The following is a 6,441-nucleotide window of genomic DNA, read 5'->3' as shown; positions in this document are numbered from 1 at the left end:
AGAAAACACGGCGGTTTAGAACCGCCGTGGAAAGTTGATTTTCCACAGCGGTTTTTTATATAATCGCCGTGGAAAATCAACTTTCCACGACGGTTCTTAGTAAACCGCCGTGGAAATTCATTTTTCCACGGTGGTTAAACAAAAAACCGCCGTTGAAATTTAACTTTCAACGGCGGTTTTATGTATTAACCGCCGTGGAAAAGTATTTTAACGGCGGTTATAAATATAACCGCCATTAAAAATATATATATTTTTACATTCTGCTTGATTTTCATTTTTACCACCTTACGGTTTACAGTTCCAAATAAATGTAGGCAGTGCAGAATACGCAGAACAAGATCAATTAGCTAGTTAATATATATATAGCATTGAAATTTCTTTTACACAATGCGAAAATAGGGAAACCGGCCAATAGAACTAAGGGGTTAATTAAGACCAAGGAACACGTATTGGCTAGGTCCAACAATTCTGAAATAGAAGTAACTACTTCTTTGTACAATAGAAATCATGAACATGTACATATAAGAGGGAACCGAGAGAAAACATCTAACAATGAATTTTTTGAGAAATGACCTAACTATTTGAAAGCTAAATTTCAATAGTTTGTACCAATGTTGTTGACAAAGTGTCCCTCATCAAGTTGATGTCATCCATGAGATATGGTGCAGTATTTTGAAAGATCTGTTAATAGAAAATAACATAGTAAACTTAGTCAAAAATGTGAAATGAATTGAAGAACGTCATGCAACGTAACTCATCTTTACCTCGTCTAATTTCTCAGTCGTTCCTGTCTCAATTATGTCATTCATGTCTCAATAATATCCACACTCAACATGTCCTTATGGACAACGGTACTAAAAAAAAAGATATAAAATTGAATATTAGACATTATTGATTATAAACATTAACTTTAATTCATCCAAAAATGTTTAAAAGTTAGTTCAAAACAACATATACCTTTGGAAGAATCCATGTTGGTGCTTGTCTATTTTGTTTAATCACCACAACATTAAAAGTATGAAAAGCCCTATCAATAGTATAAGAGAAAATGATATTAGAGCATGCTTGTATAAACTTCACAAGTAATAAATATATAAATAAAAACTAACGTGTCGATGACATCTTTGGTTTCTTCGGATGGACTTCCACAGAGTGAATCGAACCAGTAACCTTTGTTGTCAAAAGGGGCACAAACAATTAGAGTCCAATGATAACTGCAAAAGGCAAACCATGTTAATTATAACCTGACACATACAACTTGCATATCTCAAATACAATAATACACTTACCCTTCCACGTAAGGTGCAAAATATATTGGCTTTCTGGTCTAAGTCATTGTGGTCATAATGTAGATTGACCTTGCTTCCACAGTATTAAATTCTTTCTGCACCCTTTGAGGACACATAAAGCCATATGTTCCTTCAAGTCATCTGTTTCGACAGATTTGATTAAAGTGCCTGTTGTTTAAGTAAAACACATTAGGACATGCATGAAGTATAATATGTAATAAGAAAATGATATGGTAACTTACAAAATAGCGAGCTGCATAAAGACTATATCAAGCTCCTCAAAGTTGAGGAACTGAACGAGGTCTCTCTTGTCAATGGTGAAGTCGTATGTTATATCTGAACCCACAATCCCCAACGGCATCTTGAAAGTCACAGGCTTATCCATGTTTGGCACCATGGAATTAAGAACCTCCAAACTGGAATACATAAGCGCAACATCACCAGGAAGAGGCAAGAGTACAGGATCTGATAATGCGCTTGTTGTGGCCTTCTTCACTGCCGCCTTCTTCACCATTGGCTTTGCAATAAGTCTCTTTGGCCACAAAATGAAATGTCCTTTAGCTTGGGCCAAGAGTCGAACCTCATCAGTAGGATTGGGCACTGGTGTACCCCCTGACCACGAACAATCCTCTCCACTGTCACCCTTGCTTGATCGCTCAGAATTTTGTTGCCATGAATCGTTGTGCCCATGAATGCTCGACCACTAGCAACATGAACAGGTGAATTTTCATAATCCACATAGAGAGAACACGGCATCCCATTGTCTTCGATAGGGTCAGGGCTAGGGTTAGGGTCAGACACTGTCAGTTGCTGTGTCTGATTATTACTGCCCTTTCCGCTTTTTATTATAGATCAAATGAATCTTTAGAAGATTTAAAAAGATGTGTGATTATTACTTGGGAAGGTTCAAATACTCGGGGTATCTGGAATCTGCTTGTACCCATCATCATCAGAGTCTATTGAAACTTGGCATCGAATTCGTCATGTATCTTTTGCATCTCTGCCATGTGTTATTAACTTAGTTCAGCTCGAACTCTCTCTGTTTCTTCCTCTAGTCGTTGGTCGAGCTCCTCTTTAGATACCATGTTAGCGGAGGATGATCTAGTGCTTCTTCGTGAAGCAGAGCCAAAAAATTCTTTAATACCAATCCCTTTAGGAGTCCCTCTAACTCTTCCGGGATGGTCAGCCTTTCCAATAGCAGTGGCCAAGATATCCATCTGTCCTTAAGGGATGAATGTACCTTGAGGTAATTGCTCCTCAAGTGTATCTTGTATCATTAAAGTAACAAATTCAATTTAAGATAATTGAAAAAAACAATTAATGAAGCATAATTCTTAAATATTACTTACAATCCTCTCAGCAACAGCAGCAGACTGTGGAGTAATGTATTGACCCTTTTTAATCCTCGCTGCCTTTCATTTTTCTTGGTGAGAAGGACGCTCAATAGGTGGAATGTCGCCAGTAGGATCTGAAGCAGCAGCCATCTGTGCATTCTTCATCCGTTCCTCCATCATACTTCTTTCCAACCCACCATACCCTGCACGAGACATGGTATGTGGGTATACATTCTGCTCAGATATTTGTTTGTTCTTCTGACTCAATGCCTATGACAATGAAACAAATTCGACAAAGTTAGTTTAGTTAAATAAAATATGACCTGATTAAAAATTAAGTTTGAAGAAACCAAACCTGAAATGCAGGGTCTTCACGTTGCTTCATAAAACTCTCCCATGTCTCGTCACTAATAAATGAATATCGTTCCTTGGGATGCTCACCCTTTCTTTTTCAACGAATATAATGTTTTGTAAGTGTGGCCTTAAAATCCCTCCACCGTTCATCAAGTTGCTTAAACAGACGGTCTCTCATTTGCTTAGTGGCAGGAATATCAAATGTCAGCTGCAATACAATAATAGCATAGAGTTATAAAGTAAATAAGCAACTATAATTGAAACAAGTAGAGAAAACAATGCACAATATAATATACCAATATATCCTCCCAAATGTTTTTCTTCAAATCTTTGTCCACCTTCTTCCAGCTAGGAATGTCAATGCCAATCTTACTGCGTGCGACATAACCCACATAACTAGTAAATTGAGCCCCAGCCTTTCCTATAGGCTTCAGATCATCATCAAACTCCACTGTAATCCTCACAGGCTGTGTGCTCTCATCACGTAAAGCTAAATGCCTCATATGGGTTGGCCCTCTACCCTTTCTCCTGCTAGCAAAAGAGCTGTCGTCACCAGAACCCTGTTGACCGGATCCGTCCATTTCCTGTTTAAAGAACAACGAATTAATAATTAATAAATGTAAGAATAAGAAATATCAAGTTAATATAAAACATTATATTATTAAGTATATTTAGCAAAAAAATATATCAAATAATTCATTTGAGGCTTACAACGATTATCCTCCCAAATTCCTTCACAATGATTATCTCTAACAGCATAGTCATCATCTACCAAATCTAATTCAACTGCTTTAGGTCGAGTAGCTGTGAAAGGCGGGGTTTCATCAAGATTAAGCTCTAAGTCACTATCATCTCCACCAACTCCTTGCCTTTTGCCTTGAAGCACGATAGACAATTTCTTTTTTGCTAGATCGGGAACGAAGAACACTTGTTTTGCTTGACTTGCCAAAATAAATGGCTCGTCTCCATATCCAAACCTCTCAAGATCAACTAAAACAAATCCAAATTCTTCATCCACTTGCACAACATTACTATTAACCCACTTACATTTGAAGACGGGAACTTTAAACTTGGTATAACTAACCTCCCATATCTCTTCTATTATTCCATAATAGGACATTGCCGCCAACATTGGGTTTCTATCTTTAGAACTAGCAAAATGCATGGCTTCCGCTACTACCATCACCGCACTATTTTGCATAGTACTCTTATTGTCTTGGGTTTTGTGTAAAAAGAATAACCATTTATATCATATCCACCCCAACACAAAACCTCAAAAGAAGGCCCTGCAGCTAGCCTCTGTATTGTCTCAGAAGGATTGCCATCTTTTAACACTTCTCGCTTGAACCACTCTGCAAATGACTTATTATGTTCATTAGCTAGTTGCATATCACTCTTTCTTGGATTCAAGTTCCTCAGCATATTCTTGTGAGCATTCAAGTAAGGCAAAACTTCATCTATGTTGTTTAAAATGTATAGATGTGCCTGCATTACAACTTCTCTTGACATAGACCTTACTATGACACCCTGTGTTCCCTTGCTTCTTCTCCCCTGATCATGTCGAGATTGAGGAAGACTAACTGCCTTTACCCTATCAAGATATGCGTTACAAAACTCAACTGCCTCCTCAGCTACATATCTCTCAACAATTGATGCCTCAGGCCGATAAGGATTTTTAGAGTACCCTTTTAGGATTTTCATGTATCTCTCAAAAGGGTACATCCATCTTAAACACACAGGGCCACAAAGTCTTATCTCTCGCACAAGATAAGCTATCAAGTGGACCATAATATCAAAAAATGATGGAGGAAAATGCATTTCTAATTGAGAGAGGATCACATAACCTTCATTTTCTAATTCATCCAACTCAGCAGGATCAATGACTTTACTGCAAATGGCACTAAAAAACATACAAAGTCTTGTAATAGTATTTCTCACATCGGTTTTCATAATGCCTCGAATAGCAAGTGGAAGTAATTGTTGCATCAACATATGACAATCATGAGACTTCATTCCCGTTATCTTCAAATCTTGCATTGAAACAAGTTTGCTTAAATTAGAAGAATAACCTTGTGGCACCTTAATACTATTGACAAAACCACAGAAACTTCTTTTCTCTTCTTTTGATAATGTGTGTGCAGCTGGATGTAAATAAACCCTCTTACCATCTCTTTCTAGTAGGTGGAGGACATTTCTTATTCCAATTTCGACTAAGTCTTGTCTTGCATTGATTCCATCCTTAGTCTTTCTACTTATATGTAAAAGTATACCAACAAGGCTCTCACACACATTCTTCTCCACATGCATCACATCTAGACTATGCCTCACATCAAGACTTTGCTAATATAGAAGATCAAAAAAGACAGATCTTTTCTTCCATATATTTCTCTCATCGACAGTCTTCTTCTTCTTCTTACCGAAGACCACATTAATTCCCTCCACCCGCTGATAAACTTCTTCTCCAGTTAATGGTCTTGGAGCCATTTCATATTCTTGTGAGCCATTAAATGCCTTTTTCAATCTACGGTAAGGGTGATACCGACTAAGAAACCTTCTGTGACCAAGGTATACTGTCTTCCTGCCATGTTTAAGTTGCATATAGTGGGTGCCTTCTTCGTATATCGGGCATGCTTTATGCCCCTTAACACTGTATCCTGACCAATTTTCATAGGCTGGAAAGTCATTTATCGTGGTGAAGATCATGGCACGCAAATTGAAGGTCTCTTGTTTATATGCATCAAACACATCAACACCTTCCTCCCATAATTTCTTCAGATCCTCAATCAAAGGTGCCAAATACACATCGATATCGTTTCCCGGTTGTTTTGGCCTTGAGATCATCAAAGATAGCATGATATACTTTCTTTTCATACATAACCAAGGAGGCAAGTTGTAAATTATGAGGAGCACTGGCCAAGCACTGTGTGTGCTACTAAGATTACCATATGGGTTAATTCCATCCGTACAAAGCCCTAGCCGAAGGTTTCTTGGCTCGCCACCAAATTGAGGAAATGTTTGATCTATTGTTTTCCATTGAGAAGAATCTGCCGGGTGACGAAGCTTTCCATCACATATTTTCTCATCGAAATGCCATCTCAAGTTCTTTGCATCTGTGGCATTAGCAAATAGACGCTTAAATCGTGGTATTATTGGAAGATACCATAGAACTTTCAAAGGAGAACCTTTGGTCATCTCATTATAATCACCATCATCTTTCTTCATTTTGTATCTTGAAGTCCCACATTTAGGGCACTTATTTAACCCTTCATAATCATTTCTGAATAATATACAGTCATTAGGACACGCATGTATCTTCTCATATTCCAAACCCATCGAACACAAAATCTTTTTTGCCTCATACATTCGTTTCGGAAGTGAATTCCCTTTAGGAAGAATATCACTCAGCAATTCAAGCAATTCCGTAAAACTAGCATCGGTCCAACCATTTCTTGCCTTCAAATTCA

This window comes from Neltuma alba, unplaced genomic scaffold (genome assembly GCF_004799145.2).
Source record: "Neltuma alba isolate B1F8T4 unplaced genomic scaffold, ASM479914v2 tig00010511_pilon, whole genome shotgun sequence".
Lineage (NCBI taxonomy): Eukaryota > Viridiplantae > Streptophyta > Magnoliopsida > Fabales > Fabaceae > Neltuma > Neltuma alba.
Note: the sequence above shows the minus strand (reverse complement) of the source record.